A 13,843-nucleotide genomic window follows, 5' to 3' on the forward strand; every position below is an offset into this window, starting at 1 on the left:
AGGGTCCCCAGGCCCCCTTTTTCTTCTCCTTCTTTGGCCTTCCCCCTAATCACTGGCAACAACAAGAGAGAGAAGGAGCTTGGAAGGGAGCGGGAGCAGAAGCCCAGCAGTCTAACGTGGGGCTGGCGAGAGTCACAGAATTTGGAGCGGGAAGACATCTCAGAGATCGTCTTGCCTAACCCTCTCATTTGACAAAGGAGGAAGGAGAGGCTCAGAGAGAAGAAGGGATTTAGCCAAGGCCAACCAGGTAGAACACATAGAGTCAAAGCCAGGTCCTCTCGCTCCAAATTCAGTGCTTTCGCCACTGATTAAGCAGGGGATGCAGTGAGCCTGGGGCATGTCCGTGTTGGGGGGCACATTTTCTCCTCCTCCCTTTATTTTTTCTTTCTTTTTTTTTTTTGGTAGGGCAATGGGGGTTAAGCGACTTGCCCAGGGTCACACAGCTAGTAAGTGTTAAGTGTCTGAGGCTGGATTTGAACTCAGGTCCTCCTGAATCCAGGGCAGGTGCTTTATCCACTGTGCCATCTAGCTGCCCCCTCCTCCTCCCTTTCAAAGAGGCATCAGCTATGATAGTGAATCGGCCTTGTTTTCTTAGATTTTCATTCTTTCCTTCTCCCTATAGACAAGGGCAGGGTTACACCTTTTGTTTGGTGTAAATGGGATATGGTTTATGATCTAAAGAACTATTTATAATTTCTGGATCTAGCTAGAGTGACCCGGGCCTTGTGAAATTCAGGTAGTTAAGAGAGAATTCAAGGGTCTGATGATACAAGGCAATGTTGTTCAGCTTCCTGTTAAAGTACCATTTTTATTAAAAGAATGGTTTTTAATATAATTTCATTTATTGAATTGAAATATAAGAGAAGGAAAGAAAAAGGGCAGGAAGAAGGAATAATTCTCACTTCACCTGAACTATGGAAGATTCTATACTCCCTATTCTTAAAGTTCAATTTCTCACTGATCTCATCGATTTTTTTATTTGTCTTCAAAACATGCTCTCACACGGATATACAGGATTGCATTTAAATATCACCATTCGTACTGTATTATAAATCAAGTGACAACAATCGAATAACCACCCAGAAATCAAAATGGAACTGGCTTTGTTTTCCAGCTCTTCTCTCTCTCTCCCCGTCCTGGCCCCAATCTCTCCCCTTCTCTTTCCCTTTCTCTCTCTGTTCCTCTCTCTCTTCCCCCATGCCCTCTTTTTCTCCTTTCTTTCTGTTCCCCCTCTCTTCTCTTTCTCTTTCTGTCCCTCTCTATATATACCCCCATCCTCCCTCCCTCCTTTCTCTCTTTCACCTTCTCTTCCTGTCCCTCCTCTCCATCTCTTCCCTTCTCTCTGTCTCTCTCCCTTTTCTTTCTTTTTCCCCCTCCCCTTTTCTCTCTCCTCTTTCTCTACCGCTCTCTCCCCCTTTTTACTCTCTACTCTCTGTCTCTCTTTTACCCTTATTTCTCTCTGCCTCTCTGTCTCTTTCTGTCTCTGTCTGTCTATTTTCCATCTCCTTCTATAAGTTTTAAGAGCATAGCTCATTCATGTAATCCAGCTACTGAATTAGGCCTTCCTTGGAAATTGCCCAAATTTCTTGAATGCCGATGGAAGAGTAGCAGGCCTCCCACTGAACAGCACTGCACGCCGCCCTTTGGAGTTCCCCTGAGAGAAAGGCCTCTTGGTGAGGGACGTCGCACAGCAGGATTACACAGGCTGCTGCACTACAAGCTTCCACCCTAAATGACTAAACTTCCACTCTCTAATGGAGTGGTAACACTCATTTCCAGGCTACTGCCACTTGCTTCAGCCAAATGTGTGAAGGTGAGTGAAATGATATCCATCAGATCTATCTCTTTTTTTTTCTTTTTGCAGGGCAATGAGGGTTAAGTGACTTGCCCAGGGTCACACAGCTAGTTAAGTGTCAAGTGCCTGAGGCCAAATTTGAACTCAGGTCCTCCTGAATCCAGGGCTGGTGCTTTATCCACTCCGTCACCTAGCTGCCCGCCCCCTCATCAGGTCTATCTCAAAAGAGATGGTTACCTATCTACCACATTGGCAGCATCTGTGGACATCAAAATATTCAGCAACTCTTCTGCCAAGAGAATCACCCATTTAATCTATTATCCAAGATTATAACTCGTGTCAGCAATGAAAATTAACCCCTTAAACCTCCACTTCACGTACAACCATTTCAACATGACCAGCACCTCTACCCATCCTCTGGGGTGTTTGCATCAGAAATTTGCAAACCACTACTGAAAAGCCACTGGAAACGAAATTCGTTTTCTTAAGGAATGTGATTGTAACTGCTGAAATGCCAAGCCAGTTAAATGAATTCACTGCAGAATGATGGTTATAGTAGACACCCCTAGCAAAAGTATGTCTCCTGCCCAGATGGAGAACACACCCAAGCGAGACTGAAAGGTAAGGCTATCGGGTGTTTTGGTTGGCCATACAGACACACGTCACATACCTCCCTCTGTCCCGCTTTTGTGAGTCAACAGGGCCAAACAATCCACCCACGTCTCTGTTGTGCATTTCAACAGGACACGCTCCAAAAGCAGAGCTTGATAAGCAAAGGAAGAGAGCCTGTATAGGAAGACACAGCTGCTGCCACTTAGTTATTTCTTTTGTTTTGTTTTGGTTTTTTGTTTTTGTTTTTGTTGAAGCGATTGGGGTTAATTGACTTGCCCAGGGTCACACAGCTAGTAAGTGTTAAGTGTCTGAGTCCAGATTTGAACTCAGGTGCTCCTGACTCCAGGGCCAGTGCTTTATCCACTGTGCCACCTAGCTGCCCCTTCTCTGGGGAATTTGATACCAATGACTTCCCCTTCCATCTTGAGATTTTTTCCTTCAGAACCACAGAAGCTCAGAGTTGGAAAGAATTTCAGAGACCATCAAATTCAGAGGGGGCAAGCTTGTGGCCCCATCTGGGACCCAACTGGATTAAAATGTCATTGGGAAATGTCTAATGAAAGAAATAAAAATCCAACAGGGATCATTTTCATTGGTAGTTTTCTAAGTCAATCTGCTGCTTGCAATGAGCCCTTTCTACCACTGGACTAGTCTGACTCATACCTGACCAAGAATCCCACATAACAGATATGGGCCTCTTGGGCTATCGCTCTGCTCTTTCTCCTCATGGAACAACAACCCTGGAAAGTAGGGAGCTCATGTACTATTGAGAAACTATATGACTTGCCTATAATCATTGAGTGTTCAAGGTAAAATTTGAATCCAAGTCTCTTGACTCCAAATCCAGGGCTTTATCCACTATGGCTCCCTGCCTTATGAACTTGAAACAGGAGAACTGGGCTCAAATCCCAGCTTTACCATGAAGGAATTAAGCAAGCGATTTTCCTTTCCAGTGCCTCAGTTTCCCCCTTTACAAAAATGAGGAGGTTGGGTGAGATGGTCTTGCAGATCACTGACCACTGGACATCTTATGGTCCAGGGTCCATAACTGGCTTCATCCGCCCATCTCTAGGAGAACTTGGTTTCCAATGCTTTGGGATGCTTATGATGCGAGGAACTTAGGCAACACTTTCTTGACATACCACCTGGCACATAGTGAGTACTTCGTAAGCAATGCGTGTCTGTCTCTCTGTTTGTCCCTTTAAGAAGTTCTTGCCTACATCTAGGAGCATGTAGCATAGTATCCTCCCCAGAAGGATGGACCTTTTGTGGAATGTTTGTGCAACAGAAGGAGTAATTACCTAAAGGCTCTGTGATTTCCTTGGAATGGGGCCTCCTTCTACTTGGACCAGCCACCCCCCCCCTTCCCCCTACACCTGCTGGCCAACCTTCTGGCACTGGGCCCGACTTTCCCCACTTGGCTCGGTGGGCCCCGGGGCTATAGAGGCAGAGTTCCACCCTGCACCTGGACTCCCAGCTTTTCCCACCTGATGGCATCTGACCAAGCTTCTGGTCTGCCAGCTCAGCCTGTGAGGCTCCAGGGCAGACACCTCTACACTGGGATGAGGAGACATTCTAGGCATCATTAGAACTGTCCAAAGCAATAAGAAAAAGTTTGAAAGCAGTCATGGCAACCCCCCACCCCTGAACAAGTGAGTGGCCTGTAAGTCACTGATGACAATGATCTGTAGAGAGAAAACGGGTCTTCCCTAAACTGAGCAGTAAGCTATAAAGCAAGCTCCTTACTCCAGAACACGTTTAAAAATGGGAACACATTTCATTTCGCACCTTCTCCAAGGCAGGGATTTAATGAACATTTTGTGAGAACATCTGTTTGTTATTTATCTTTGTCTCATTTAGCACATCAGCAAATCCCTTTTTACCATCAGGATCGAATCAAAATCACCATTTCATTATCCAGAGTTCATCATTTTTCAACTTCAACTGTGGGACAGAGACAGACCTTGGTGCTGCTAAGCCTCTCACTTGATGTGTGGCGGGGAGGGGGGGTCAGGGGTGAAGAAGGACAGAAAAAAATAAAGAAATAGAGAAATTCCTCCGCCCCCACCTGGCCTCTTCCCCTCTCACATCAGTATGCCCAGAGCCACTGTCTGTTATTGCCACAAGAATTGCTGCTTCGAACCCAGAGTCCCCCACCTTCCTGAAAGGCCATTCATTCATGGTTTCTTCTTCTTTCCCGAGTGTGTGTCTGAAACAAGTAGAATTTTCTCTAAACGGAGCTGTATGTTCCACAGGCAAGAGCTTGCCAAAGGAACCTTTATCAGAGCAGCTGAGTGCACGTCCTTGGAAAACTGGAGTGGGGAAAACAAACTTAGATATTTTTTTCAATGCTCCTGCCCTAGCGGATGAAGTCACTATTCTCCCCTCCCCCCACCCGTGGCAGCAGACTCTCACAGCAAGGGCTCTGGCCTTGGCACCAGATGCCCCCGATTTGGATCTTAGCTCCAAGGACTGCTTGTGCTGTGACTCGGAGCCACTCATTTCATTTCTCTAAACCTTGGATTCCCGCTCTGCGAAATGGGGATAAGAAATACGTTACACTACTTGTTATCCAGGCTGTTACAAACTGGACCAATCTATGCGAACTGGAGGAGTTGGTCTACGATTTTTCCAAGCTCACAACTTCTGCCAACAGTGGGGAGCAGGGAAAGGGTGGGCATCAAGGCCTTTGGCTCTCACGAATCCACAGTAGCCACGGTAATCCACTTGAGCTGTGTGCTTGTGGACATTATTGTCAACACCACCTCCCACACAGAAAGTCTGACTGATAGTTAATGAGGCAGGGGGGCTAGAGGATCATGAGAAACAAGGGGAGTTCCAAACTTTGCAACTAAACAAGAAGCTGCCCCCTAGGGGTGGAGGAGAATTGGGACCCCAACATAGTGTCTAGTGGAACTCTGCCTGCTCTCTCAATGCGCTCTCTCCTTTCTCTCTCTCTCTCTCTCTCTCTCTCTCTCTCTCTCTCTCACACACACACACACACACACACACACACACACACACCCCTGTACACACTCAGTTCAAAAGGATGTACCAGTTCCCTTTCTGACTTAATATGGCTAACAACCACTGGCCTTTATATTCTCTCCTTTGTGCCTCAAAATAATCCTGTGAGATGGTTACTGCGGGTATTGTTATTTTAGATTCACAAACAGGAAACTGAGGCTCGAACAGCCTACCTGCATCACTTGTCCAAGGTCAGACAGGATTTGCATCCTGCCATTCCTGACTCCAAGTCTATCACAGTACCAACATCCCCTGGGGGAGTGGACAAGCCAAAGCCGCTTCCCACAAGGCACCTGGGTCAGCACCAGAGACATGCCCGCCCAGTTGATGACATGTGTGTGCCCTCTTCCCAGTCCCCAATTCCAGAGTCCCTAGTACGCTTCTCCCTACGGTACTGACATCCAGAAGCATTCTGATAATAAAGAGGGAGAAGGAAACTGGCAAGAGCAGGAGTACATCCAGCTCCCCTTATTTCCTTTCTTTTTCTTCTCCCTTATTTCCATTTGCTTATTGTTTTATTTTATTCTATTTTATTTTTAAATTTATTTTTGTTGGTTTTTTTTTCCAATTTGGCTTATTGTTGAAATTATTGTAGAGCTTGGCTCGGCGTTGATCTGACTAAATGAGTCAATCCTCTACGGAAACATTTGCATTTTCAACAAATAATGTATTTGACAATCTTTTCCCACTTAGTCTAACAATTAGAGATGAATCTGGGCTAACTAGACTTTTTCCTTGCTCTGCTGATTCTACAGCTGCTAGAGCCTCTCCCCCAAGAAAACACCACACCGACACCTGCACACATTTAGTCTACGGGAATTACTTGACTGGACATGGAAGTGGAGAGGAAAGGGGAGAGTAGAATTTCAGAAAGGGATGAGGGCCAGATACATCAGAAATGTTTAGGAGCATCTGCCTAGAGGTGATCCATGGGAGTCAATGAGATCCCTAAGATAAAGTGGCAAAAAGAAGAAGCATCAAGAGATGGACGATACAGAAAAGGAGGCCAAATGAAGCATTCGGACAGGCAGGAGAACCCAAAAGAAATCACTGTCTGAGAAGCAAAGAGAAAGAGAGGATCCAAGAAGAAGGGCTAATCAATAGTGCCAAAAACAGCAGTGAGGTTGAAGTCAAGAATGCTAGGCCACTCTATGGGTAACTGGAAGCCCCTGACAAGTTTTTCTTTTTGTTTTTTTTGGTGAGACAATGGGGTTAAGTGACTTGTCCAGGGTCACACAGCTAGTGAGTGTCAAGTGTCTGAGGCTGGATTTGAACTCAGGTCCTTCTGACTCCAGGGTCGGTGCTCTATCCACTGCGTCACTTAGCTGCCCCCCCCACAAGTTTTGAGAAGTAGAGATAGCATGAGCAGCATATTACAAACGTTGGGCAGCAAATGTGAATAATAAAGTAGCCTTCCAGCATGTTAACAAGGCGAACTAAGCTGTGTTTGTTTGACATGCATCCAGACAAACAGCTGGCTGGCGACATCCTAAACAGAGGGCAGCTGGAGCAACTATAGCGATGATGCATGAAGGTCCAGTTGACCATGACAAGAGCCCCGCCAACACAAAATCTGCAGCGTTCTCTGTGACCTCCGTGAAGGTCAGGAGACTGAGTGAGAGAACACAGGCTTGGAGAACTAAGAAGGAAATCCATCTGGAGCAGGGCTTCTTAACCTGCGATCCAGGAACTTAAAAGCAATACATCCTGACCACTACTCCAATACATTTGTTTTCCTTTGCAATCCTCTGCATATTATTTTGTGATTCTAAGAATGTGCCCATAGGCTTCAGCACACTGTCTCCCCAAGGGCTCCAGGACAACAAATACAAGGGGGCCTCATGTTAGAGCCTGGGGTGCGAGAACATGACAGGGCATATGGCCGTCTCCTCAGAGCAAGGGGTGAGAAGTACGTGCTACCCAGAGACATGACAAGGAACATTTATACCCTGGGCAAAAGGTATTAAACATGCTTTCCAAAGGGAGACCAGTAACCTGGGAAATCACTTTGCTGGGGCATGGGTGGGGCTGCTTGCCCTCAGCCTGCACCGGGTAGCATTCAAGATGAGCAGACTACTACGAAGCCCTGTGGTGTCTATGCTGGGGAAGAACAGCAAGCTCTGCCAGTCCCTCTAAAATGTTTATGCCCTGCTTGCTCCACCCTTGTTATATCTATGGGTCCAACAGAAAGAGAAGACTTATGAGAAACAGCTTAGACCTTAAAGAGTTAATTTTGGGGGCAGCTAGGTAGGGCAGAGGATAAAGCACCGGCCTGGATTCAGGAGGACCTGAGTGTGACCCTGAGCAAGTCACTTAAATCTCATTGCCCTGTCCCCCCAAAAGAGTTAACTGGTAACATCAAATTCTTAAAGTGGGACTTGTCTCAGAGAAACAGGTCATCACCTCTCCCTTATACTCTCTCTCTCTTTCTCCCTCCCTCCTCTCTCTCTCCCTATCCCCTCCCTCCTCTTCCTCCTAGTCCTCCTCCTCTCCCTCTCTCTCTCTCTCTCTCTCTCTCTCTCTCTCTCTCTCTCTCTCCTCCCCCCACCTTGGTCTTTCTCTGTCTCTCTCTCTGTCTCTCTCTGTTTCTGTCTCTCCCCATCTTTCTGTCTCTCTCTCTTCTCTCTGTCTCTGTCTCCCCCCCACCCCCCCCTCTCTGTGTCTCTCCCCTGCCCCCCCATGTCCATCATACAAAGAACCATTTCAAGGATACAGAGGCTGAATAGGATCATCTGAATGTGAGTTAGAAAAGCTGGGGTCAGAGCAGGGAGGGAGGGAGAAAAATTGGAAACTAGAAATCTTATAAAAACAAATGCTGAAAACTATCTCTACATGTAACTGGAAAATAATAAAATACAAAATTAAAGAAAAAAAGAAAAGCTGGGGTCAGCTCTGTTCCTTACTTGTTACGTGACCTTGGATAAGTCTCTTCCCCACCCTGGGCCTCAGCTTGACTAAATGATCTCTTAAGCCCCTTGCAGCTCTGATACACGGCAACTCCAGCATGCTTTTACAATGTCATTTGGGACAATAATAGCTTGTGAACTCTTAAGTGTGGCATCAGTGTTAGGTGTTCATAACCATTTTATTATATTATGTTAATAATGAGAATAAGAAGCCCTAAATTCACAAGTCCCAACAGTGATGACTGGTTCCCTCTGAAAGTACAGGACTAGATGGGTGGGGGGGGGGAGGGGTCAATGAGCATGCTAGCTCAGGCTGCTTTCTCAGCTCTAGCCATTTGGAGCCTGGTCTGACCCCTCAAAGATGCTGCTGCCAGTCTAGACCTTTCTGGGAGCCATTTCCTAAACATTAAGAAGGATGGCATTCCACATCATATTGAATCCTGCTAGAACTTCCATTGAGAACACTGATCAAAGAGCAGTGGCCTAAACTCCATCTCTCCCCAAACTTCTTGTCCCCCCCCCAATTCTCCCACTGGATTTTAAACAAGAATGGCTCTCTTGGCTGCCGATTTGAAATTGTTTAAATCGTTTGGCCTAACTCCACGAACAACATCAGGAACTTGGCACTCCATTCCACAATGCTTTTCTCTTCTGTCAATACCCTTAACTCAGGGAAGCTAAAGTAGAAGCAATTTGGCCAGTGATGCCCATGCTGATGAGGATTTGAAACGACAAAGGGGAGGAAGCTTCTGCTCCCCTTGTGCTTTCAACTGCCCATCATGGGCCTGCACCGAACATGGGCCAACTAGATACTGGAAAGGAAACCGCTCACCTCAAAGCTCTGCCAAAGGTGCATCCTGGAAGGGGCTGCACATGCACCACTCCCTCGCCACCCGACTCTGGCCTGCCATGGTCTTTCTTACACAAAGACCTGGTCTCGTCACCCTTCTCAAAGATCTGGTCCCATCACCATTCTGTTGAGAAATTTTGAATAGCTCCCTCCCTCCCAAGTAAGGTTCAAAATTCTCAGCCAGGAGTTCAAGGTCCTCCACAATCTGGCACAAGGAAAACATCCCTTGACTTCCAGGAGTATACATTCCAGGAGAAGAAACATCTAAATACAACATGTACAAGATCCATACAAAGGAGATGCAAGGTAGGTAGTATGAGATGTGAAGGAACTCACAGTCTGGAGGGATGGGACTGAGAAAGAACCCCTGTAGAAGGGAGAACCTGAGTTGTGTCTTCAATGAAACCAGGGATTCCAAGAGGCAAAAGTGAAGAGACAATTCCAGCCATGGGGAACAGTTTTCCTAGCTAAACTCCTATCAGCCCCGTCCCTGTACTCAAACAAAATGAACTATTTCTTTTTTGCTCCTGCCTCAGGGCCTTTGTCCATGCTGTTCCTTATGCCTAAGATGCCTTCCTATCCAATTTTTTTTGGTCGAGCAAGGAAGGTTAAGCGACTTGCCCAGGGTCACACAGCTAACAAGTGTCAAGTGTCTGAGGCCGGATTTGAACTCAGGTCCTCCTGAATCCAGGGCCAGTGCTTTATCCACTGTACCACTCAGTTACTCCACTATTCAGTCTTTAAAGCCCAACTCAAATTCTACCTCCTCTGTGGAGACTAGCCTAATCTTACTTATTAACAAGCTCCCCACCCTGCCAGCTCCAGATCTCACAAAGCACTTGCTTTTGCATGTCTATAATATAATAATTAGGTAATAAATACAACATTGTGAGTTAGCATTAGCTGTGATACAATCTTGAAGGAGCGAGAGGGCATAATGGGGAAAGTAGCAGCTGGATTTCCAATCTTGGCTTTGCCACTTACTAACCAGGTGGCAAGTCATTTTCCTCTCTGATCCTCAGTTTCCAAGTCATTTTCCTCTCTCACCCTTAGTTTCCAAGTCATTTTCCTCTCTGATCCTCAGTTTCCAAGTCATTTTCCTCTCTGATCCTCAGTTTCCAAGTCATTTTCCTCTCTGATCTGAAGTTTTCTCATCTCTGAAATAAAGAGAATGGTTTATTCATCTCTAAGCTCCCCCAACAGTTCTCACAGTCCATGACTCTTATCTCTGTATTTCTAGGACTTGGCACAAGGCTTTGCAAACACAATATATTGTAAATGTTGGCTGAATTGAACCTCTGCCTGAGGCACAAATCCTCCCAAGTAGGAGCTCATAGCTGTTTGGAGTATCGCAATCATAAAGGAGAGGAACAGTAACCAAGGAGTTAAAACAGAAATTAATTCTCTTTCTCATGCGATTATTTGGGGGGAAACCCCACAGTTTAGCAATTAGGTCTCTGGAACAATCCATCAGCTAGGTGGTGCAGTGGGTAGAACACTGGCCCTGAAGTTGGGATGATCTGAGTTCAAATCTCACCTCACACACATACTAGCTGTGTGACCCTAGGCAAGTCACTTAACCCCAATTACCTTAAAACATCTGGATCCATCTCCAGTCGTCTTGATGTATATATTTTGACATTGGACCCAGATGGCTCTGAAGGAGAGAGTGAGGTTGGTGACCCTACACAGTCCTCCTTCATTTAAATCCAATTCACTGTAAGTCATGACATCACCCCAATGTCATGGTCCTCTTCCAGAATGAAGGACAAACAACAACAACAACAATGGGAAGCTTTTCAACTTGATAAGACTGTGTTCAGAGTAGAAGTTGGAGGAAAGCATTCTGAGTGGGGTGGGTGGCCTCTGAAGCCCCATGTAAATCAAAGCTTCTTTGATTCCAGGGGAAGAGGCTCTTCTGTAGCCCCAGAGTCATTTCTATGGTGGTCACATTTCTGCCCAGATCCATCTTTCATCCCCCTCCCTCTCTTCCTGTCAGTTTGACCTTGTTCTTTATTACTAAGAGTGCTTTAAGTAGCCGGGAGTGCCAATATCCACATACTCCTTGAGGTGTCTTCCTTGTATTTACTTCATACTTCATTCTCATAAAGTGCTCTCTCTAGGCCCCTTAAGCATTTCTGTTGCTCTCTTCCAAAACTGGGATGCTCTGAATTAAAGGCAGGAACCTGGACCAAGGAAACAGAGGTCTCACATGACCCTGCTCTAAAAAGCCAGAGGCTCGTGCCTATGTTGACCGTGACCTCAAAACCATATCGACCTTTTCAATGCTATGTGTCATAGTATGCTCTTAACAGAGTTTATGATCCACTGTCACTTGGAGATGACCAAACACAAAAATCCAATCTGCTTTCGATGATCTACTTCCTTGCATATTTACAACAAAGATGAAATATAAACTGCTACCCCAAAAACCTTGGCTGACAATCAATGACTTGTGGGAGGCAAGATAATCTGAATGGGTAGAGAGCTGGCCTTGAAGCTAGGGAGACCTGGATTTGAGTCCCACTTCTGACACATATGATGGCTAAGTGACCCTGGGCAAGTCACTCAAATTCTCAGTGGCCCCCAAGCAACTCTCTGGACTAAGATGCAGAGATGGTGCTGACCTGCATTGGTAGAAGTCTCCTCACTCCCTAGTCTCACCATGGGTAAAATAGCAGGTTTAGTCCCTATCCTTATTTGTAGTAAACTGCTTTCATTTTTACTAAACACAGATTCTTTCAATTATTACAGACATATGTACTTACTGCATATTAAGAACAGAAATCAGGCTTGGGTACTTTCTACCAGACAGACTGGGCAAACTCCCATGGTGCTAGGCCACTTGGCAGGAATTCTCACGATAGAGAACCAGAATTGATTTTGCCCCACTAGAAAAATTACAGAGAATGGGGAAATGTTCTTCTTGCCATCATATTTATTTATTCTTTTTAAAAAATCATTTTTATATTTTTGTGTTCTGAACTTAAAATGCCAAAAAGAACATTTCTACATACACAGCAATACACAAAAAGAGAATCTAAATGAAACTGTGAATCTCCATTTCATACTATTCGATTTTTAAAAATATAGAATACATTCTACACCTGACTTTCTGAACTTCCTTCTGTTCTCTTCTGTGAATAATGATCTTCTTTTTCTGGCATCACTATTGCTAATCCCTATTCTTTCCTCCCCATCTGCCCTCTTCCAATTAAAACTGAGAAAAAAATCAAGCAACAACTATTTATTAAGAGCTACCTCTGTGACAGCCACTGGGGTAAGTGTTGATGATACAAATAAAGTCAAAAAACATATAAGCAGAGTGAAACAAACCCCAATCCACACAGGGATTCATAGCCAGAAATGCCTCTCTCTTTCTGTATGCCGTCCCCATCACCTCTCTGTCAGGAGGTGGGCAACATGCTTCCACTCAGGTTCTATGGAGTCTGGATTGGTCACTGGATGGATCAGAGTTCAGAAACCTTTGCAAGTTGCTTGTCTTTACAATGTTGTCCTTGTATAAATTGTCTTCTTGTCTTGTCTGCTCATTTCATGCTACCCAGGATTTTAAAAAATAATCTCTCATCATTTCTTTTTATTTTATGTTATTATTTTTTTTGCGGGGCAATGGGGGTTAAGTGACTTGCCCAGGGTCACACAGCTAGTAAGTGTCAAGTGTCTGAGGCTACATTTGAACTCAGGTCCTCCTGACTCCACGGCCGGTGCTCTATCCACTGCACCACCTAGCTGCCCCCATCTCATCATTTCTTACAGCATAATACTATTCTATTACATTCAGCTACCACAATTTGTTCAACCACTCCCCCAACTATGGAGGGCTCCTCTCTGGATCCTAATTCTTTGCTTCCACCCAACCCCTTTTAACCTCCCCTTAAGGATCAGGAAGTTGGGTTTCTTGCAGCTATTCTCTTCCCAGTATTATCCTGCTCTGAACCCATCCCTCCTTGTTTTCTTATTGCGTTTAACATTTCTAGACTATACTGTATATATGTAAACATGTGTGTGCTCAACCTTCCTTTGTCCATTTCAAATAAGAGTGAGGTTCATTTGATGCCCACTCCTCTCACCTCTTTTTCCGTGTTTATATATAACTTTTCTTCTCATACTCCTCAATTATGAGAAAGAGCAAGTTCCACTCCATTCTACCCCCTTGCTAAATTAGTGTCTTCCTTTTACCTTCTTTAAACCCTTGGAACAGAACCAATGCCCCCTCCCACTTTTCTAGGTTTCTCTGGACTCTTGTGTTTGCATTTTAAAGTTCTTACTCAGTTCTGGTCTTTTCATCAGGGATGCTTGAAAGTTTCCTATTCCATTAAAGATCCATTTTCCCCCTGTAGAATGATACTTAGCTTTGCAGGGTAAGTTATTCTTGGTTGTAAGCCTATCCCTTTTGCCTTTTGGAATAGTATATTCTAAGATCTCCTCTTGTTTACAGTACAAGTTGCCAGGTCTTGTGTGATCCTGACTGGGGCTCCTTGGTATTTGAATTGCTTCCTTCTAGATGCATGCAGGATATTTTTCTCTGACAAGGGAGCTCTGGATTTTTACTATAACATTCTAGGAAGTTATAAATGTGGAGGGTTTTTTAAAAAAATAACCTTTCAGGAGGTTATATAGGTAGATTTTGTC

General features: G+C 45.0%; 1 protein-coding gene across 3 annotated transcripts in view; it reads right to left on the reverse strand.

Annotated features, from left to right (window-relative positions):
• ENOX2 (ecto-NOX disulfide-thiol exchanger 2) overlaps positions 1–13,843 on the reverse strand; it is a 300,146-nt gene that overhangs the window by 230,747 nt on the left and 55,556 nt on the right. The gene's annotated exons all lie outside the window — the stretch shown is intronic.

Source organism: Dromiciops gliroides, chromosome X (genome assembly GCF_019393635.1).
Source record: "Dromiciops gliroides isolate mDroGli1 chromosome X, mDroGli1.pri, whole genome shotgun sequence".
NCBI lineage: Eukaryota > Metazoa > Chordata > Mammalia > Microbiotheria > Microbiotheriidae > Dromiciops > Dromiciops gliroides.